General features: G+C 36.7%; 1 protein-coding gene across 1 annotated transcript in view; it reads right to left on the reverse strand.

Annotated features, from left to right (window-relative positions):
- Rarb (retinoic acid receptor beta) overlaps positions 1 to 24,113 on the reverse strand; it is a 693,377-nt gene that overhangs the window by 484,294 nt on the left and 184,970 nt on the right. The window contains exon 3 of the mRNA XM_047532671.1: positions 12,578 to 12,629. The gene's annotated coding sequence lies outside the window, so the exon portion shown is untranslated. The remainder of the gene's footprint in view (positions 1 to 12,577; positions 12,630 to 24,113) is intronic.

The raw sequence follows: 24,113 nt of genomic DNA on the forward strand, positions 1-24,113 counted from the left end.
GGTGGAGTTTAAAGCAGGAATACCACACACACAACCAACCCCTCAAGTCAGGCAAGGCACCTAACTTACGAAACAATGACTTGGTTGTGCAGGGAAAAGCACATTGCTTAGCTTTCTAGGCTGCTTTTGTTTCAGACAAGTCTCAGTTCCAAAGTAATAAGATATATCTATACTTTTATCTTATAGCCTAAGTAGATCGTTCATGGTTATCAAAAGCTAGTAATACCACTTTCTCTAGTATGACCCGGACTTTGGATCCAAATTGCCTGCTCTTTACTGGCATTCATTGTTTCACAAATATTTATTGAGAACCTACTAAGGGGCCAATTATTCTTTCAGGTGCTGCAGAAATAATAGTGAAGAGATAAAATTCTTAGCTTTCAAGGAGAGGTGTTATTTTTAATAAGACCTTTAAATTATTGTATGTTATTGACTCTACTTTGCCTGCATTTCGTCAGTAGCAATCAGGAAGTAGACAAACATGGTGGACCCAGTCTAATGCCTGGATCCTCCCTAAACTGCACAAAAATGCAATGGAGATAACACTGCTAGCACATTGGCCATGATAAAGTAAGACATGACCAAGGAGTTCATTTTACAAATGGAATGACTGCAGGAACTTAAGAAAACCTTCAGGATGTAAGCTCCATAAAAAAGACATTGCATAAGGAGGGGGATAGGGAAGAATAGGGTTACTTTATATTAGGTAGAGGGGAGCAAAGGGAGGGGAAGGGGTGTGGGGGAAAGAATGATAGTAGAGTTAAACGGACATTATTACCTCATGTACATGTATGATCGCATGACCCATATGATCCTGTAATATGTATAAGAAAAATGAGATTACACTCCACATATGTATGATCTATCAAAAGGTATAAATGCACTCTATTGTCATATATAACTAATTAGAACAAATAAAATAAAAATTTTAGAAAAACGGCATTGGCTGCCTTGTACTTACCACATAGGGATGTCACAAGGGTGAAATGATAGCAAAGCACTCAGGGTTGTACCTAGGAAATATTTTTAGGCTACATAAATTTTAGTTGCTATTATTAATCACTACTGCATCCTCTGTGTTTGGGGTTTTAAGTACTAAAATGTTTATGTAATTCTATTTCTATCTAAAGATCTTTAATAAAGGGATACTGTTATATTTGTATTCAGAAGGTGTGTGGGGTTTTATTTTGATCATCTCATCTAACTCTTAGCAAAGTCCTTCAATGATTCCTAGTCAACTGATTATTGAACTGGATTAGAAAAGTGGCTCCAAGTCTGTTCAATTAAGACTTCAGACAAATGTCTCTTACAGTGACTATTGTGGGTTAGATTATCTATGCAATCCCTACCACCCTCAAAAAGACAGAAAGACAGATTTAAGTTCTAATGTGACCTGCTGCAGATGCCACTTTTAAGATGAGATTATACTGGAGTAGGGTGGGCCTCTGATTTAATATGACTGGAATCTGACAATAAGACAGTCACATGAAGACAGAAGCATGCAGAGAAGGCCATGTTCTGGTGCATGATTGGATCAATGATGTTGCAAACCAAGGAACTCCAGAGGTTGCTGGCATACAACCAGAAGCTAAGAAGAGGAAAGGACAGATTCTTCCCTACAGATTTCAGGAGAAGAATGGCCCTGTTGGCACCTTGATTTCAGATTTGGAACCTCTAGAAGCATCAGACAACACATTTATGTTATTGTAAGCTAAACCATCCATGTCATTTTGCCACATGAGTCCTAGGATCTACAGTCATAATTTAACCTGAGTAATTTCCATCAGTAGTTGGGTCACGGTCTTCCCCTGCAGAGGCCAAGCCACAAAAATGCACTGTTTATTTTGTAGCTAAACATTTGTGCGTGAAATACTTGTTATGGAAGGGTCAAAACAGACTCAGTTGCCCCAGCAAAAAGATGGCTCAATCATTTAACTTTCCCTGCCTCCCTCCTGTTTTCAGATGTTCCTTGAAGTATGCCAGATAAAACATCATGACAGTGTATACGCAGGAGTCTCACAGGCTGTCACGGTGCAATCCCACTGAGATTTACAGTGCCCTCACCTTGCATAGCCAGGCAGGTCTTCAGTGAGACATGGGGTATTTGAGGCCAACTTGGGAAACCAGACTGCTCTAGGAAGTGAGACTGGTCTGGGAAGTTTCCAGAGTTCTCTGGGTGCCCTGAGAACTCTATTCAATATGAAATCATTCCTTGTTTGGGTGGAAAGATGAAGCATATAAATTTGGTACAATATATGCCAGTTAATTCAACAAAATGTCAAACTGTCTGGGAAAGCCCTTAGAAAGGTTTACTTTCTGTGTCACCAGGGAACTGAGTGATAGGATGGAAAGCGCATGAAAATGAGATTTTCTCTAACTTCTGCCTACAGTGAATAAATCAGTGGGATTTTTCAAGTCTCCTAAATATCAATGAGTTTATTTCATAAACAGGCAAGTATTTACGGACTCAAAACATCTCTCTCCAGTCTTTCTTCTCTTCTCATTCCAGTCTAATTTCTTGCCTTCTTCTTTTCCCCATTCCTTACCCTCAGCTTTGCATAGCTGTAGGGGAAAGCCCTGACCACGGATCTCATATATCCTAGCTTCTAAAAGCCATGATGAGTATGGGGGGAAGTCTTGACTCTTTTAAAAAAAAAAAAAAAAAAAAAAAAAAAAGATTTAGTCTCCCTGCCCTGAACTGGGTTTAGGGTAATTGTGTATCTGCTTGAGGGCTGAATGCAGTCTCTAGCCTTTTTCATAAAGTTTATGGCCCTGGTGCCCCTTTAAAGGTCTCATGTGGCTGATTGATAGGCTCATTTCTGATACTAACCATAAAGAATTGGCCATCCTGAAGATAAGCCGTTCCTCCCCTGAGCATTACAGGAGGTAAAGGCAGGCCGCCATTATAGATGATGCCACTATTATGGATGGCACTTCTTTCCTCAATCAGATTCATCCTTCAGCAGTCCAGGCAGCTCTCTGTGCTGGGGGACTGCACCACAGGACATATCCACTCAGTCCAGTCCTTTTAGTTAATGGGTATCTAAGGATTAAAGCATCATCATGGATGAGTGGAGAAAGCAACAGTTAATACTCCCTTTCATAACTTCTGTTAATTTTCTCTTGGTGCCATTAACCCAAGTGAGCAGAGCCAAGAATATGTAACATAAACCTTTTTATTTACTCTAAGTATTCCCCAGATAGTACCACTTTAATATTGCCTTGTTTCCATCTCAATCTATCTTTTTCTCCTCATTTGAGTGTCTCTTTATGGGATAAGTGTGGTGATAGACGATGCTTATTTTTGCAACTTATATATTCTATACCCTGAGATGTCTAGGTCAAAAAAAGCATTTGAATTCTTAGAGAAAGGCAAAGGAGAGGAGGAAGGGAGAAACCAAGGAAAGAGATGAGTTGAAAGAGGGATGAGACATTCTTGGGATGGAGAGAGGGAGATGTTATGAATGTTTAATTCTTAAGAGTTAATTTCATAGAGTAAGGGGAGTTAAATGGTCCCTTGTCCAAAACTGACACAGACAGAGATGCTGCAGAAAGCCAATATAATCTGACAGTCTACTGTATGCAGGAAGCAGGGCCAGGAAAAGAACCGAAGAGTAGAAAGAAATAGAGCTAAAAAAAAAAAGAGAAGCACATTTGCGAAGTACGAGTTATCACAAAGATATTGTCTGGACACTTTTTACAGGGTAGATATGACTTGAGGACTAGCAATATTAGAGATAAGACATAGCCTATGAACATAAGGAACCCACCGTGGTTTGAAAAATGGGAACATTAGAACTGTACATCAAGTAATTACATTTAAATGTTAAAGTGTAATAAAAGGCATGTAGAAATGGTTTCAGCACCTCTACACCACACCTGTCTGGTTCCTTTTTGGCATTCCATCCTAAAATAGATCTTGTCAGTGTCTGACTTGATGGACCACTTCCTCCAGCTCAAACATCCTTTTCTTGTGATTTCTGTGTACGACATTACTTCTTTGTTTCTTTTGCAAGCTTAACTTCTCTTGTCAACTCTTAAACATGATTTCACCAAGGTTTGGTTCTGTGCTCACTTCTCTTCTCCATGCTCTTAGGCTGTGCCATTCAACCTTTGGCTTCAACTACACTCAAAAGATCTCTTCAGTCCATTCTCTGCAGGCCAACTTCTGCTTCCACAATCGTGGAATGTTTCCCTCTCCCAGCTGCCCATCCAGTATTAGCAACACCCTTGCTGGGGAATTTCTCAATGGGGTGGGTCTATCTTTATCTGTCAGTCAGGAACTATGCCACTTTTTAGTTGTGTGGTGTTTTCATTGTTCAACATGGTGTCTGGCATGTGTCCACTGGTTACTCAACTGATGTCTAGCATTGGGACAGGGCTTGGGGGAACAAACCAGAGTACCACTCTCCATACTGACTCTGGGTCCCTCTGCAGCTGCACTGTGAACACAATCAAATGAATGAGCTAAGCTCGTTAATGAAAAGAATAGCTTTTCAGATGGTAATCTATTCGTTATGAGAGTTTCAAATAAAATGAGAAAAAAGTATTGGAGAGTCATCTCTTGGTATTGATAGAGGTTGGTTCTAGGACTTCTTGTGGATACCAAAACCTGTGGATGTCCGTTTGAGTCCCTTCTATAAAATGTGGAGTATTTGCATTTAATCTATGCATAACCCCCTATACTTTAAATCATCTCTAGTTACTTTTAATATCCAACACAATGTCAAGGCTCTGTAAGCAGTTGTTGTACTACATTGTTTAGGCAGTAATGACAAGAAATATAAAGATCTGTACATATTCAGTCCAATTTTAAAAATATATTTTGGATATGTGGTTGGTTCAATCTGAGGATGCAGTACTCATGAATATGAGGGCTGATTGTATCTGGAATTAATAAAGATTAACTTTTACTTTAAAAATTTTTTGTATTATCAGAATTTTCCACACTGTAAATACACTACTTTTATAATGAGGTCCTCTTAAAACTTGAAGTTCTTTAAAAAAACTTGAAGTTCTTGAAGTTCTTGAAATTAGCTTTACGTATTGATGGTATATGCAGGTACACGTGTAGATACACATGTGAGTGAAACACAGAGATCAGTGAGATAGAAAAGAGGAACTTTAACCAGTAACTAGAATTCTATGAGTTGAAATTCCAGGAATTAGGACACATTCTTTCCTTCTAAACCGTGTTGCCCCAATTCTTCCATCAACAAGTTTCCCAAATTGCTTTTGTTTATAAGTGACTCTTAGTGGCAGGGGGTAGGGGAGGCAAAGAGTAATTGTATACTCAAATGGTCTGTCACTTCTTATTTTCAAGTATTAAAAACAGAAAAGTATTTACAGACACTAAATTTGATAGTAACATGTGTCTCTCAAATTTTAACTCAGTAAAAAATCTTGATGATGAGGACCAGACATGGACATCCTAGTCAACTAATTGAAGTCATCAAAATAAACAACCCCTTATGAAAATGAAAATTGAATATCACAGTGGAGAAATTGAAAGTATGTTTTATCACAGGCAATTTATTATCTGATGACTTTGGAAAATGACAGGAAAATTATGTTTCTCACATTAAATGGAAAAGGCAAGAGTTTCTTTAGGCAACACAGCAATTATGTGAAACTTGGTCATTCAGAAAAAAAGAAATGTGCTTATTGTAGATTCTAGCGCTGTCTGACTTTTTCTTCTTTGCATTTGGTTGGGAAAATAGCATATTACTCTGCTAATTCATGGATGACAGGAGAAAGCAGAACCAATCTATTTTCAAAACTTCTATCTTTATTACATAAAAGAGTGATTCCACGGAGCTACCTCAAAAAGCCATCAAAGTGTTAAAACTGTGGGGTGTACCAGGAAATAACAGCTTCCTTCTCCATTGGGATCAGAGCCAACAGCTACCTGCCTCCATCCAGTTATCAAACTCTAACATAGTTCCTCCTGTGCATGGTCCGTGTGAGCTAGGTAGTGTGGGCCTTCACATCCTAGCTCCTCTGCTATGGTACCAAATGCCACACAATCATTTGATGGATTTCTAGTCTCTGTCCACCAGGATAAGAAAAGCCATGAATTCTGGGCAGGCTGCAGGTGGAATTGTCATGTTCATGCCCATATCTTGCTCAGAGTTGTTGATTGTATGTACAGTCACAGAAATCTTTACTAGAACGTCTGGCCCAGCTAGTGAAAACTCTTCCATATTGCTTGAATTGGTGCCAGTAGTGGTGCCCATAGCTAGTGATGCTTGTTACTTCAAAAACTCATTTATTTTGCTACATTACTTCAATAACATTATCTGAATAACAAAACATAATGTTTTTCTTTTGAAATGGACTGCCAACCCAGTACCTGGCTTTTTAATGCTAACATTTCAGAAATCTAGAGTTGCGCAAAAGCACTACTTTATATAGGAAAGAAGTGGATGTAAACCAGGAGGATTCCAGATCCTTTGCAAAGGATTTTAATAATTAAAGTGATTAAAAAAGCCTTCATGATAATATAGGAGGGATCACAGAAACTTTAACAAATACATAATGTTCTAGAATAGTACTTAAAATCAAACGCAATTAAGTAAATTGTTTTCCTCCTGTTTTTCAAGTAAATAAACTCATTGACTATGGCATTGGAGTGGCTACCTTGGTATTGGACAGTGTCTTTGAGTGAAATATTCCTGCGACTAGGAAGGCTGACCCATGTGGCAGTAGTGATCTGGGTACAATATTTAGAACTGCAAGTCTAGTTGGGAAAGACAGACACAGGGCCCTGCCACCTTTTAGCTAGGTGGTCTCAGAATCTTAGTTTCCTAAGATATAATTTGGAAAAAAATACATTTTATTCTAGCACATAAAATGCTATCAAATAAAAGGGATTAATTCCCTACCTATGTTTTACAACAGCTCTGGGTGAAGCTTCCTCCTCCCAAGGTCCCTCCCTGACTCCCAGAAAAATTAAGTACATGAGTTGTGAACATCACTTGTTAACTCTATAAGGGAGTTCCAGGGAGCACTAAGCAGGAGTCCCTTTTCTGGATAACTTACAACTGAAGGTAAAAAAATAAAGAAATCTTTTTTAAAAAAATGCTGCCTTTGATTGCTGATGTCATGGACATTGGCAAGAATATTGCAGCTGTACATCAAAAAGATATTTTAGGAATAAGTCAGCATAAGAATAAAATAGAGCTCTCGTAAAATTGAGAGATCTCTTTTGTATCAAAGTATATTTATGAGGTAATATTTCAACAGAAATGGAGAAAAAATGGAAATCCATTGCCATTATATTACTATTTTGTTGAGATGGCAATCTTATAATGAAATCTGAAATTCCAGCTCTCATATCCTAAAGTGGATGCCTGCTTGCTTTAATCTTGGTTATCATTATAATATTGAAGCAATCACCAAAATTAGCTTTGACGTTTACAAAAAGGCAGGCTGGGTTCAAATCTTCTTCTTCATGTAATCCCTTCTCTAGTTCTGTGGCTGCCCCGACAACCAAAGTTGAAGAACACCCAACTACAACCAGAAATGAGGTGAGGATTGTGATTTGGTATTTGGTACTTAAAGTCTTCCCTAATAGTCTCACTAAGTCACAACAGAGTTCTGAATTCTGGTTCAGCTCTTCCAACTATAATTTCTGATTTGCTCCTTAGAGGTAAGAAAAAGAAGGAGGAACCAAAGTTCTGTTCTCTTGAGGCTGAATCTGTAAATGAGACCAAATCCGAAAATGAGACCATGGTGAACCCCTGCAAGGTCCTAACCTCTGGGTTCTGTTTCCTGTTGTGAAACAAGTGTTTCAAACCTGGTGGTCTACGGACCCCTCTGAACTCAAAGATTTTACGCCTGTACAGAGTTTAAGCTAGTACTTCAGCTTCCGCTCTTCAAATTCCACTGTATGAATTTGCATTTGTACAAGCAACTCTCACTGTCATTAAGTGTTTTTATTTAAATTTGCATGCTTTTTTTTTGTAACTTTAATAAACACAGTTAAGATGGACAAGTCATAGTACTGCCACAAATAGGACCTTGTCTTCTCTTATCAAATAAAAGAAAAAGGATGCAAATGAACAAGACAGAGGCAAAACAGTGTCATTGAGTACTGGTTGAAGGCGCAGCCTAAGCAAAGCTGTGAGTCTCAGCACTGGGATCTCTCTGTTAGGAAGAGCTATAGTGTGCAAGGCCATCGAACTTCCTTTGTTTCCAGTACTTTTGGAGAACCAAAAGGGGAATAAACTAATTTCCTTACTACAGGACTTAATATGATTTAAATCATTGCAGGCACCACCTCTGGGAAAATTTCCGTGACTACTAAAATAATATTCAATGCTTTCAGACTCGACTCCAGACCCCTGAAGCACAGACACTGGTAACATTTCTTACTCTTTGTCTCTGAGAAGCTGTCAGAAGTTGTCTTAATTCACCCAATTCTCATCTTTTTGTTGTCTGAAAAGTGACAAGAAAAACTTCGTGGACTCCATGAACTGTGTATCCCCAGTCTCCTCATTGTGAATTTTGAAAATGTGCACTTGAAAAAAAATCTTTATGGGGACATCATTCACATATTATATGATGCACTCATTTCAAGCATACAATTCAGTAGTTTCAGCATATTCACAGAGTTTTGCAACCATCACCAGAATCTAATTTTAGGACATTTTACTTTCTCACAAAAAAGAAACCTCATATCTATTAGTAGCAATAAATTCCCATCAGACCCATCCTGGCCCCAATTTAGGTAACCAACATTCTCTTTCAGTCTCTATTAATGTGTATGCCCTGGACATTTATTTTGGAGGGGGTGGGGGGGTTTTACCCAGGATTGAACTCAAGGGCACTTGACCACTGAGTCACATCCCTAGCCCTATTTTCTATATTATTTAGAGACAGGGTTTCACTGAGTTGTTTAGTACCTTGATTTTGCCAAGATCAGCTTTGAACTTGCTATCCTCCTGTCTCAGCCTCCTGAGCTGCTGGGATTACAGGCATGCATCATGGAGCCCAGATGGAATTTTCTTATAAATCAAGTCATAACAGTGTTATTTTGTGATTGGTTTCTTTTTACTTAGCATAGTCTTTAAGGTTGGTCCAGGTTATAGTTTGTATTGGTACTACATTTCTTTTTAATGTTGAATAATATTCTGAGTTATGGAAAAACCATGTTTTTATTTATTCATTCATCAGATGGTAGACATCTGGGTCATTTCCCCTTTTTTACTATTATGAACATTTCTGCTACCAACATGTGTTTAGGAGTTTTGCATGGATGTCTGTTCTCATTTTTCTTGGTTACATCCCTAGAAGTGAAATTTCTTGAAGAAGTGTATTTTTCATGAAAACTTTGAGAGTAATATATCAAAACAACTTTACAATCAAGCAGCACAAGAATAAAATAATCCATGTATCTATTATCTTTTTGTTCTACTTTTACTCTTCTATTTTCCATGTTTATCTATTTATTTTATTTGAAAAACAAAGTTAAAAAGCACCTATAATTAGAACATGTATTAAAAATAATAGAAAACAAATGGATGGAACTGGAGAATATTATGCTAAGTGAAATAAGCCAATCCCAAAGATCCAAAGGCTGAAATGTTTTCTCTGATATGAGGATGCTAATTCACAATGGGGGGCAGGGGAGAATAGAAGTATTTTGGACTAGACAGAGGAGAGTGAAGGGAGGAGAAGAGGCATGGAGGTAGGAATGAGAGAAGAATGAATCTGGCATGATTATGCTATATACATATATGATTACATGACCTGTGTAACTCTACATCATGTACAACAAGATGAATGAGAAGTTATACTCCATTTATGTATGAGGTGTCAAAATGCATTCTACTGTCATGTATAATTACTTACAACAAATAAAACATATATTAAAAAATAAAAAATAATAGGAAACAAAATGGGTCATCTACCACCCACTCCTTTAATTTCATACCTGGAGACAAGCATTATTAAAACTATTGTTTTTAATACAAATAAAATTATGCTACCTATGAGGCTTGCATTTTTCACTTCCCATGGATGTGTTTCCATTTCACCTGATATAGATTTATTGTATTTTAATAAGAATTATAGATTATTTCATTATACCAATATAGTGACTAATTTATCCATCCTTCTATTTTTTTTTTTCTACTATAAAGTACAAGGAACATCTTGAACACATTGTATGTTAAGAACCTGAGCAATTATACAGACTTTCTGAGAAGTGAGGCAGTTGGGTTTTAGGATGCCTGTAATTGAAATTTTAATAGATATTGGCCATTTTTCACTCTAGGAAAAGTTATTTCACTCCACATCCCACTAACAATGAGAGAGAGAGTTCAGACTTCCCCATGGTCTCGCCATTGCTAGATATTATAAAGGACTCATTTTGCCAGTAGAAGGCAAAACACAGTCTAAAATAGAAAATTCAGTTTTTATATGTATTCAAATCTTAGTGTACTTGAATACTTTTTTCATCTTGTGTACAGGTCATTGATATTTCTTCTGAGGTTATCTAATTGATATTATGTGACTATTTTTCAACTGAATTATTTATATTATCCTTAATGGATTTGTCTATATAAATATGTTCTATTTTTGTTTCCAAAAATGTTTTATTTTTCCTTTGCCATAAGGATATTTTATATTTTTATGTTCCCCATTCTCTCTTCACTGATCCTTGATTCTACTATTAATTTCCTATTAAATTGAAAGAACATTTTTATCCTTTGTTAAAAATCCCAACATATAAATTTCCTTCTGGACTATACTCTGTTCCACTGACCTCTTTGTTCTTTAGCCAGTGCCAAAATATTTTAATTACTTAAATTTTATTGGAACATGTGCTACAATATTAGGTTGGGCAAGTTGTTTTTACAAAAATGTCTCAACTATATTCACATACTTATTCTCACAAATGAACAATTTATTAACTTGAATCACTTAACAATTTTTCTCTATTGGCCACAGGCATTATTGATAACATTTAACTAGAGTAAAATGCTATTTTCTTCAAAATATAAAGTAAAGGGGATCTATATATTGGTGTTAAACTGCAAGAATAAATTAATAAAATTCTTACTACAACAATAAATCAATAGAATTATTTCAGTTTAGGTTTGGATGAAAGAAGCTAAGTCTGAATTCCTAAAAAACAACAACAAAACAAAACAGAAGGAAGCAGTCTATGCTCAAATCTTTAAGTACCCGACTGAAAGTTTTACTACACCAAGCAGAGAAGAAAACAGTCATCTAGTCGTAAAAAATACATTAAATTCCAAATGAATTAGAAAAGGCAATAAAGTTATTTGGAAGTGCTATAGAAATTGTCTTAAAAACAACCAATGGAACTCACCAATGGGGTCACTCAAAAATTAAATAAAAATATCATTGCAGTAGGGCAAATTTATAGTTAGGCATCATTATATTCATTTCTTATTTTCTCCCAATACATTTTCATGTTTTCCTTTAATATTCTTTGTACATACTTATCTTCCCAATAAAAAATAATGAAGGAAATGATGGGCAAATGAAATTTTATTTTCAACATAATTAGATTTCCCCTCTCAAAAATCTTCTATCTTTTTAAATCACTATGAATTAAACTATAGTGTTTCCTTTATTGCAAAAGTTCCATGCAAGCAAGTTAATCCTTTCTCAGGAAACATCCGGACCATTCTGGCATAGTTATATCTACCCAACCTTTGCCAGCAGTTTGAAACACAACTTTGAAGAGAATCTTTGTCATAGCTTTGACTTATTGAGATAACAGTAAATGTTGCCATTCCTTCTTTGCTCAAATGTTCATCCATGTGAGTATTTAAATTTTGTGTTTACCCTCATCCCACAGTGAAGAGAACATTCATTCCTACCTACCCATGTGAATTACATAAATTATTTCATTTATTCTTTACAATAGCCCTAGGATCTCGAGTGTTAGTGCCTGCACTTTATTCATCAGGCCATTGAACCTACTTACCTTATCCAAAGTCACACCTAATAACAAAAACTCAAACCTGGTTTCCTGCCATCTATACCAGGGATGTAAACCATGCTTCCTCTGCAAGCTACATGGTTTACTTAAGTAATTTAACTTCTTTTACTTCTATATTTCAGAAGTTAGCTGCTAAGTAATATGTACTAGGCAAATGTTGCCTGCTTTTTTTTTTTTTTATAAATGAAGTTTTATTGGGACATTGGCACACTATTTGTTTACATATTTTCTGTAGCTGCTTTTGCAGTATAACAGCAGAGGGGAGGGGTCGTGAAAGAGATTGTAGGGTCCACAAAGTCCAAAATGTTCGCTTTCTGCCCCTACAGGAAAAGTTTGTCAGCCTCTGCTCTATTCCACCTACATGTTAGCTAAGAGAGTATAAGACACTCTAGCTATCCAAGATATATGCAAAAGGACAGTGTCTATAATATTTGTTTCATGTAGTATAATTTAAATTTGGAAAAAAAAAAAGGAACGTATATACAAACACTTTTAAAATGTACATGACAAGTTATGGTTGTACTTGAGGTGTTCGACTATAGGGAAATTTCATATTGAAAAATATTTTTTAATTAATTGATTTCTGCTGTCACTTACCAGGTTTGGATCTTTGAGCAAGTCACTTCATCTTTGCAGTATGCTATTTCATCTGTAAAATGAGGGGCTTGATTAGACAGCCTTCCAAATTTCTTTTAATTCTAACATCTGTCACTGCAGTTAACATAGCCACTCAATTTTCTGGGTATCATTTAATTTTGGTAACCACTGGTAATAGAGAAAGATGTTTGTTGGGGATCCTGTGATTTAACATTTTCCATTTATCATTTCTAGCAGAAGGCATAGACAACTCACTTCTTTCAGACTGTGCCACTTTAATCTCCTTTGAGGGACTAGCTCCAGGAATTCTGAGATACCACCGAATTTATCACATTCAACCTAAAAATTGATTTCTTAGAGATTACAGCTAAGTCTGATTTGGGGAGACAAGGAATTTCCTATTTTGATTTTATTCTTTAAGACTTCTTGTTGTATCCATTCTGTTACTTGTGCTCTCTTTTAATATGTTGCTCTGCTTTCTCTGAACAGCATGACCTTGAACTTTGTCTTCAGAATGCTCCTATATTAAGAAATTTCCATTTCCTCTAAATTTGATTGTTTCCAGTTTTATTGCAAAAGCAACATTATGAATATTAAAGCACTATTAAATATATATTATAATTTCACAAGAAATAGGAAAGTGTAGAACACTGGGGGTTTTTTGTTGTTGTTTTGATTTTTTTAGTCATTTTGTAACCATTGAAATGACAATGTTAAAAATCAAAACAAGTACCTAGTAAAAGTGAAGTATGGTAAGAGTGTGCCTGGTTCCAGAGAGTGGAAATCCACAACATCATGGGCTTGAGGGAGATATTTTCATCATATATCCAAAGCCTCAGGAGTTTCACCAAGCAATTCCACTCTCAGGAGTGTGCCCTGAGGAAATAATTAAAATAAGGAAAGAGATAGACTTGCCCCAGTATTTATAAAAGTGAAAAAATGAAAATAACTTACACGTATATAAATAGAGGCTTGAACTAACTCAACTGAGATAACAAATTAAATATGCAATCATTAAAATTATATTATAAACATGTAAAAGATCATAGGAGAGAATCTTTTAAAAAAGTGGGAAATGACTATAAAATCATGTGTGCACTAGAATTTTATTTCTTGTACAAATGCATAAGATGCATATGTCAAAAAGTGAGAATACTGGACAAAAGGTTAAGACTAGTTACAGCTTGGTGGTAGAATTATCAGTTATTTTTGGATTTTTTTTTTAACTTTCAAGTTTTTTTGAATTGATCCCATGTTATAGTATTGTAAGATTTAGAAGCTATGAACTATAAAGGTAATTTTTGAATGTCTAGACCTATTTGGAACCAATCACTTCAAAAATTTGAGAAATGTTTTATTAGAAATAATTTTGATCTACTACATAATGAATAGTTTTTATTTGTATAAAATAAAAATTATTAATAATGGACAATAAAGTGAATAAGATAATAAGATTATCCACCTCCTCAAGTCCCTCTCTTTCTTTATAGATACCCAGTCCTTAATTTTCCAGCATTTTTTCCCTTTTTCTGCAAGTTTTAACAATTGAATTTCTTTGCTTTTTCACTTGGTTTTCACCCACTAAATTGCGTAAGAAGGACTATATTTTAATTTATGTTTTGGTTCATTTAGTAGAGATTTCATTAAATATTTATTCAATAGGAAGAAAAAAGGACAAAGTTATGACTTTTAACAACTTAAAATCCAAAGTCATTAGCTTGGAAAGATTCTGTAACCTGTGTGACCCAAGGTTGGTAGACTCTTCCCTGAACTTGGAGCTGATACAACCCAATCACACAAAAGCCAAGGGCGCTATATCAACATACAGTATGTTGATGAAAAACAAGACCATCAATCATGATGATTTAGGCAAAGTTAACCTTCTTTACCTATACTGTCATTATTTAATTTTATGCCTTTAAAAGATTGCATCTGATAAATCAACCATAATCAAAACTTTGAACTCTAAATATAATTAACCAAATAGCAACCCAGTACCATTTAGGTGAAAGTTAATGGACAGAAAGTTTATACTCCAAGTCAATTTTTATAACCTTGGCAAAGTGGAGGTGCATAATTAAATGCTGGCATGTGTGGTGTCAGGAGGGAAAAAGTTTAATTCAGAGAAATAAAATATAATACTAATTGTTCAGGATTGTATCTTTGTATCACCTACAAAGACAGATTTCCAGTGCAAATTAATAGTGTAGGCAATCTATTTCTTAAGCAACTATATAAATCATTCTCATCTGAGTAATAATTCAATTTCTTTAAAAGCTTTTTTAGAGGACTTTATTGGTCAAGCTCCGAATACATTGTCCATGGTAAAAATATTAAATTGCTTTTTAAATAATTAATTCAAATAATTGTCCAATGGCCAGAGACAAAGGCATTTGGACTAATCTACCTCTAGTAAATCTGAATAAAGTTTCATGATATTCCTAAATCATAAAAGCAAGCACGAATGTAATTAAAAGGCCAAGAAATTGAAAGAACAGAAGTCCTTCTCAGTTTTCCTTTGAAGTTGCTCTCCTCCCATAGGATCCACAAATGAGTCTTTCCTAGGCCAAGCCTCCAAAACAAAAACCGAAGCAGAAAGTTACTGAATTCGCTGGCACAATGCAGTCAGCAAGGCAAGCCAACCTCAATGAATTGAGGCTTTACTTCTGTACCTATTTTTGATTATGATTTTTCTAAGAGATTAAGAAATAAAAATTCAGTCTCTAGGATAAGTATTTTGTTTTGAATTTTACACAGGAAAACGTGGCTAGGATACCAACCCAACCCCCATTCCCAAATATAACTAGAAAAATTAGGGAGATAACCCCAAGTCTCTTAATGATGGAGTATTGTACATTCAGTCATAATGTGTACATGAGAATGCTTATTGCAAAAGATTCTTAAAACTCTATTCCTACTGGTTTATAACTGCCAACAAGAGCTATTTTGTGTGTTGAATGCAACAAGCGTAGAAGTTTCTGGCAGACACATTTAAAATGCTTAAACGAAACAGCAGGATCACTTAGGCTCAGTCCATAAGCACCAAGACTAGAAGTTAAGGCTTTCAATGATCTGCCTGATTGTAGATGTCAAGAGAAAAAGTCCATGCCCTCGCATATGGGGGTGGGGGGGGCGGATGGAAACAACTAGAGAGTGCTACCATGAAATACAATTTTGGGAAGATCTAACAAGAAAAGCTCACATACTCATGGCATGGTTTATTTTAAGGTTTAGTAATTAGTGCTGTATTCAATCAGTTTACATGGACTTTACTGGGTTGCTGGCCATTAAGGAGGTTTTTCTCTAATGATTGAGGAGAGGCAACAGACAGATTGCACAAAAATAGTATTTTATCTTTAAGAGACAAATAACACACTCTTCTGAATAACTAAAGGATTTCTATCCTCCCAAAATGTACCTGGCAAAATCATCAGCAAAAATAAGGTTTTAGAGGTGTCAGAGAGAGAATATTACAGACTTAAAATATGAGAACTAAACCCCAGATTCAAATACTGATTTTGTTCTAAGTAGTTACACGTGACAGTAGAATGCACTTTGACATCATACACAAATGGAGTATAAGTTCTCATTCTTCTGCTTGTTTATATGAGAGGATACAATTCCAACATTTCTGAGAAAGTGAAAGGCACTAAGGTTTCAGTCCCTAGAGTTATTTGGGGGAAAGCTTCCAGGTTTTCCCACTATTAAAAATATACATTATGTAAGTGCACTAGTGGCATTAAAATCTAGCATTTCCCTAACTTTTTTTAAAATGCCTAAAAGTATGTTGAGCATCTCTATTCACAGCAAAGCATTAAAATTTATTTTACCCCTTTGGATGGCTGCATAGAATTTTCTTGCACAGCTTTTCTTGCAGGGGGAGGTGATCACAAGGTTCTCATCTTTTTTGTGCTGGTGGTGACACAAGCGTGTATGTGTACCCAAATTCAAGGAACTGTACTTATCAAACAGATGCATTTTATTTGATGTAAATTGAGTCTCAATAGAACTGGTTCAAGAAAGCTAATCCCTCTTTGAAGTTTCTACTTTGGCCATGTAAAATAAATCATTAAAGCAAAAAAAAAATGCGGTTTGCATTCTCTTATTTTACATACATGTATATAAAACATAAGCATATATATATATATTATGCAAAGCACTGAGGTACATGTAAATACATACATTTTATATGTAAGTATTATGTATATGCATATATCATATACATATATATGCATATATATATGATTTCATTACAATGGAACTCACAAATGATATAAACTATTGCTCTGGAACAGAGTCATAACTTTTATTCTTTTATTTAAAAAAATTTTGTGTGCTAACTGGGATCAAACCCAGCAAGGTCTCACACATTCTAGGCAAACACCCTTCCACTGAGCTATAACTTCGGCAGAATCCTAACTTTCAAACACATGGTAAGAATTCAGTGGATTCAAGTACTTTTCACCATATACAGTATTCTCCCTTTGTCTGCAGGGAATACATTTCAAGATGCCCAGTAGATGCCCGAAACTTTGAACCCTGTATGTATTATATATGTATATGTCAATACTAGATATATTATATATGTATACACAGATAATATATGTGCATATACTATACACATGCACACACACACACACCTATGATAAAGCTTAATTTATAAATTGAACAAGATATTATCAATAACTTACTGTACACCTTAACAACATCAGCATACAATTTTCCCCCCTCAACTTGAGCACATTTTTACCTTTTCATTAAAGGCAGCACTTTTTGACTTCCCTCTGGCATATCCAACATGCCAGCATCATCCCTCTTGTACTTCAGGTCCATGTTTAAGTAAAACCATCAGTATTTAAACACAAGCACTCAGGGTTATAGCCATTGACCTGATAACACGGATGGCTACAAACTGACCAATATACAAGGTACATTGGGATACACTGGAAAATAGAATGATTCCTGTCCCAGGATCAAGTGAAATGGCCACTTAAATTGCAACATGTGATTTAAAAACCTGTGAATTACTTCTTCACTTTCCATTTAATATTTTTGGACCACAGTTGACTGTGGGTAACTGAGACTTCAGAATCAGAAATCGCAGATGAAGGGTAATTACTGCAATTTTCTGTGATCTGGAAAATTTCCTACCTATCTCCTAATAGTATTTATGCACACCTTTAGGCATTTAGACATTCATTGTTGCTAACCCTTAGGCTACTGGGCAAATTGTGTTTACAAGTGTATTTTGGGGGTAGCACCCTTCAAGATTGAATTCATTGCTTTCAAATGGGAATATGTCTCTGGGATTTCAGAGTCTCTCCTTTCCCCTGCTGCCAAAGACTGAGCCATTCGAGAGCTTTCTCTCCTTGATGCTATCTGCCTGGCCTCTCTGAAGGCAATTGAGATGGCGCCTCTTCTTCTCATTTGTTTCCTAACTTAGACTGCCTACCACATATGGAGCCTTTCCAGCCAGCCTGTTTTCAGCAGAAAATTGGTTTCTTGGTCTTTTGGAAATCAAGTTCTGAATCAAGAATGCCAGAAGATGGGCATGGTTTCTTAGCACGGTGATAATGAATTTTTCAGTGTTGCCACAGATTGTTAAAACGAAACTGTCCCCAAAGCATTTGAAGATACTCAGAGTATGTGATATGGCTGATATGGCAGATGCTGCCCATGTGTCCCCAGATCCCACTACCATCTCACCACAAGCCAGTTCCTCATGCCCTTACCCATCCAAGAGCCAGCACCTGTGACTGTTGGTAGGTCAGCACCCAAAAGAGATATAAACACAGCAACTTCTTGTCCCTGATTAAGATGGTTCTGGGGTGTGCCCTGCACTAACTAGAGCAGAATGGAACCAAAGTTACCCTCTGCATAACTTTGTTGGAGACCACTCCCTATATGGTCTCATTCCCTTTACAGTCTCCCCTTCACCCTAACTTTTCCTAATTACCTTCACTGAAACTTCTTCACAAGCTCTGTATCCAGGGAAACTTAACAGTTTTCAGAAGTGACAAGGAAGAAGGCTAATGGGTGAATAACTTTTCCAGAGACCTGTGTTATTCCAATAAAATGACTCAGTGGGGATCTGTATGGGTTACAGAGTATGTACCATCCCTGTACATAGGGATGCTCCTCAATCTAGAATATGGTTAAGACTTGATAAACCCCTTAGTTGAATATGCATTCAATACATCTGTTATGGTTTGAATGCTCCCTCCAAAACTTATGCTCAAATTTAATTTCCCACTGGGATGGTATTGGGAAGTGGGACCTTTGAGAGGAGATTGACTTGTGAGGGCTCCACCCTCCCAAGAGGATCATACCCTTATCAAGAAGTGATTTATCACAGGAGCGACTGTTACACAAGTGAGTTCCCTTTCACACAGGTATTTTCTTGCTTTGGCACTTCCTGTTTTGTACTTGTCTTTCCACCACATCATAATGAAGCATGAAGCACTTACCAGATGCTGGCGCCATGTTCTTGGACTTGCTGGCCTCCAGAACCATGAAAAATCTCTTTTCTTTATAAATCTACCAGTCTCAGGCATTGTGTTAGAGCAGCAGGAAATAGACTAAAGTGGCACCTAACCTACCAAGTGTCATACCTCAACCTAGCCAAAAGTAAGCATGCTCAGAACACTTACACTAGCACACAATTTTGCAAAATTATCTAAAACAAAGTCTATTTTATAATAGAGTATTGATTATCCCAAGCACTATAGAATAGATGTATAAAAAAGAAAAAACAAAAAAAACCCAAAAAACAAACAACCAAAAACCTCACTCGCAACACAGCACTCTGTTGTTGTTTATTCTGTGATTCTGAGGATGACTGGGAGATGTGACTTGCTGCCACGGCCTGGCATCTTGAGTACAGTACCATGTATGACTAGCCCAGGAAAAGATCAAAATTCATAATTCAAAGTATGGTTTTTACTGAATGTGTGTCACTGTTGCTCCACAGTAAGGGTGAAAAAAATCTTAAGTCTGAATCATCCTAAGTTGGAGACTGCCTGTGTATTGTAATTTCAATTCTTAAGGGCTCTCAATACATAAATCAGTTACACAATGATGTTTGTTGTCAATAGCTGAACCATTTGTCATATGCATGTACAGTTCTTGGCAGCAGGTACTCCGAGACAATGCCAACTTTGTAACAATATGCAAAAGTTTTCTATTGCTGTCAATAAACTCAGAATCTCTCGCAAGGTCAGCTTCATCTTTTGTTTTGCTTTAAATTCAGTAAATGACAGGATTAATGTACAGCCCCAAATCTCAACATGAACGTGTCTTTAAAATTTTGAATAATATATCTGAAACTTTGACTTTTAATTTGTTACTCTTGAGAATTGCTTTCTGGCAAAAGCAGAATGAATAAATGCTAATGATCTAGAAGACCCTGGTTCAGAGACTGGTGTTACAATTTTCTAATCCATGAAGTATTTAAAGACTGATGAGACAGTACATTATATCTGCATGGTAATTTAGTTCAGAAGTTCACAATTATTTTATTTTCAATATTAATTGCTTTTGTCTCTCAATAAATGACTCTGTAGGAAGTGGAATTCAATTTCATTCATTTTCAATAATCGAGATTGCTTTGAACTAGCTCAATAACTCTCTGCTCCTCTTGGCCTTCGATATATTGCTGGTAGTAGCACATAAATAATCTGGGTTTTCTTTTCAGATTCCTAAGCAGGGCTGGCTGGCCTTTGGCAAAAGAGCTAAATAGACACAGCTTTCTCTGCACATTCCCACCCTTATTGCTTTGTCCTCTTCAGCATCCACAGTCCCTCTGCTTCTCAGATTTCTCCTGCCCTGCTTCCTCCCAGGGGCAAATGGTAGGAAAAATATATTCACACTGTTGAGATTTCCAGCTTCCCTGCCTTTGCTCATCCTGTACCCTGTCTGAAGTAGCTGTCTGCCTGCATATCTAAACATAGAAAGGCACGGTTCACACAAAAGACCACCATCTCCTCAGAGCCTCCAGGACGCCCCCTAGGTAGACTTAGAGGTACTCACATGGCTCTTTCCCCTAGTTGACTACAGCTTCCCAAGATTATCAACCATGAGTCATTCATCCATATATTTCATGGAGTGCTTAGCTATATTCCCTGACCTCCCACCCCAAGAAAAGTCTGAATGAACAAACCAACCAAAGGATGAATTAAGGAGTATTTAGTTTGAGAGAGGCTGATCTAAGTCTATTTTTTAACCACATGACCTATTTTAATTATTGCAACACAAGTCTCACTAATTAACCTCAGAGGCTTGTTTATGCATACTAGTAACCCTGACCAAGTGTACTAGAACTGTGTCAACATGGATCCCCATTCAGCCCCCACTAGACTGGGAATTCCTCAAGAGCAAGGGGAGCCTTCTGCAGCAGGTCCAGTGCAGGAGCTCAGACCATTTCTGCAGAATGAACAAGATCATGGTGCCCCATGATTTCAACAGTTTGCTTTTCCCAAGGATACATTTCAAGACGTTTATAGGCAGGGACTTCTTGGACCACTGCACTGGAAGTCACATTATAAGGTCAGTGAAGGAGAGAGATAGTAGCCTTATCCACAAATCCTAACCTTGCCCCAGTTCTCTATTGGACTGAAGCTCTCTACAGAAGCTTAAAAAACTTTTATCTGGCATTCAAAGCAAAGTGACTTTCAAATCCACTAACCTATCAGCACTCCATCAACATATGGAGCACATGGTCCATATTTACTGGTGCGGGATTTCCTTTTATCTATTTGCAAGTCATTTTTAAGAGGGCCTGCAACTGTTTCCTTCCATAGATTGTGGGTTCCTACAGGAAAGGATATCTGATTTTTCTTAAGTACGGTCCCAGCTGGAATGTCAGTGCGATGTTTTGCATTTATATTTTAAGAACTGCTGCCAACTAAATTATGTTATGTGCATGTACAAATATGTCACAATGAATCCCACTATTATGTATAATAATGTACCAATGAAAAATTAAAAGAACTGCTGCCAAGGATTCAATTAGATTCAATTCAATTCAGTAAATATCTGTGAACATGCTAAGCAAAACAAACTGCTTTTAGATCAAGGATGATGCAAATATAAATAAAATCGGATAATTACTCCCAGAAAGCTAACTGTTTTGTAAAGCAAAGATAGGTAAATAACTATATTTGATACAAAACAGAGGCAGGAAGTTGTAGCAGCTATTCTTAAGAAGTTCAATGTGATTGCGTGAGGAGATTGAATTGAATCCTATAATTCAGTGCATATTCAAAGACCTGGAGTTTTGCTATGTTCCTGGTCTTGTTCCCTATAATCAAATGATTATCCAAGAACCAAGCCAAAAAGTGTCATCTGACTAAGTCTTTAAAGTCCTAAGATAGGGAGGAAAAAAAAATATGTGTGTTGGGGAGGCTGGGACTTGGCATGTCCCACAATGTTTCTGTCACCATCTGAGCTAGCTAGCTTTCCCTTATTGTAACAAATGCATGAGATAATCAACTTATGAAGACAAAAGGTATAATTTGGCTCACTTCTATAGGTTTTAGTCCATGATTCATTAACCCCGTTGGTGTGACCCTCCGAGGCACATCATGCAGGGAGCATTGGGCAGAGCCAAACTCTTTGGTTCATGGCCAGGGACAGAAAAAGTGAAGCAGGGGCCAGGGTCTCAATATCCTCTTTACAGGCAAGGCTCAATGCCTGTAAAGTCCCACCAAGTCCCACCTCCTATGGTCTCCACTACCTCCCAATAGCGCCAAGTTTGGGACCACACCTATGGAGTGCCTTAGGAGCACATTCAAATTTCAACTACAGCACCATCAAACCCTGTCATAAGCCCATGTATCTCAGGGTACAGCTATTTACTAGGCTTCTAGGTGCTTCTGTTTACCCCAAATCTGTATCATTTCCCTTCAGCCTACTCCAGTTCTTTTTGCCTTTCCTTATTAGTGTACATCCCAATTTCAATTATTTTCAACGTTATGCTCTGAACTCAATAGGAATATCCCAAACTATAAGTAATAAACATGGCTAACAAAAGTTGAGTCCAGGCAACCTAGAAGGATGATGATCTCATTGCTTCTGCCCAGACTGTCTTTTTACTCAGCATCTAATGGTCTAAAAAAAATTTTTTTTGAAGAAATTTTATTATTTCACCCCTTACTTATACTCCCAGCTTCACTTGTCATGTACAAGAGGCCACTAATAAAAAACATATCATATATATGATATGTATTATATGACATATAATACATATTTCTAGATGGGAAACATGAAACTATCTCTGGCATGAGGAAAGGGAATTTTGGGAAAAGGTAAGAGAGAAGATCACTGTTATCTTCAGTATCTGTCCTTGAAGGCACCTGCTCCAGGAGCTAATCTTCAGGAAAATACTTACAATTATAATCTGATCCACTCCTTTCTACTGCTCATTGGTTGTCCACCAAAAGAGTTGACATTTTCTATTGTTTCAGTTCAATAGGCCATACTGCAGAATTGTCACATAACAGGAAGAGCCATCCAGTTAAATTTGTATTTTTGATAGATCATTTTTATTGTAGTATGTCCCATATATGATATGGGATATTCTCAAACTAAAGAGTACTTGTTTTTTTTCTGAAGTTCTAAATAGCTTTGGTGTCCTCTATTCTACTTGCTAAAGCTAGCAAAGGTACTTCCTTGTATCTTTTTTTTTTTTGTAATCATATGTTTACATAGGGCAATGATGTTTATTTTTTTCCCTTCCCCCCCACCCCTCCCACCCCTCTTTTCCCTCTATACAGTCCTTCTTTCCTTCATTCTTACTGCTCTTCTTATTCCTAACCCTAAACCTAACCCTAAACCTAATGCTAACCCCTCCCACCCCCCATTATATGTCCTCATCCGCTTATCAGCGAGATCTTTCGTCCTTAGTTTTTTGAGATTGGCTTATCTCACTTAGCATGATATGCTCCAATTTCGTCCATTTGCCTACAAATGCCATAATTTTATCATTCCTCATTGCGGAGTTATCTTGAGATTGGGTTTCAATGATCTTTTATGAAAATTTGGGAGACAATTTAGTGATGTCAAGAATGGAGGGCCATTCTTGTTTTAAAAACAAATATTCTTTTGCTCACTTCCTCAAGAAGCAAGGTGCAATTTCACTTCCTCTGGTTTACATTAGATGTGACCAGTTAACTTTTGCATATGAAATGGGTATAGGAGTCCCTTCCCTTTTCCCTCCTTTCGTGATCCAGGAAGCATACTGAAATGGAGTCTGAGGGAACCTGGGTCCCTGAAAACCTACAATATGTGGGGTCTCTTACACACTGGCCATGTAGCATGAGAAACATATTCAAGGTAAGAGTAAACAGAGCTAAGTCAATGAGTTTTGTAGGATACCCTAGCTTGGGAGTGAAGGTGTAATGAATTTTAAATCACAAGACCTACACTTAAATCTTATTAGCTTTGCTACATTTGGCAAATTGAGTCCAAACATCAGTAGAAAAGTGGTTCTGGGGATTCTTTCTCAACCCCAGATGAAGTTTAGTGAGCATTTACTCAG

The sequence above is a fragment of the Sciurus carolinensis genome, chromosome 17 (assembly GCF_902686445.1).
Source record: "Sciurus carolinensis chromosome 17, mSciCar1.2, whole genome shotgun sequence".
Taxonomy (NCBI): Eukaryota; Metazoa; Chordata; class Mammalia; order Rodentia; family Sciuridae; genus Sciurus; species Sciurus carolinensis.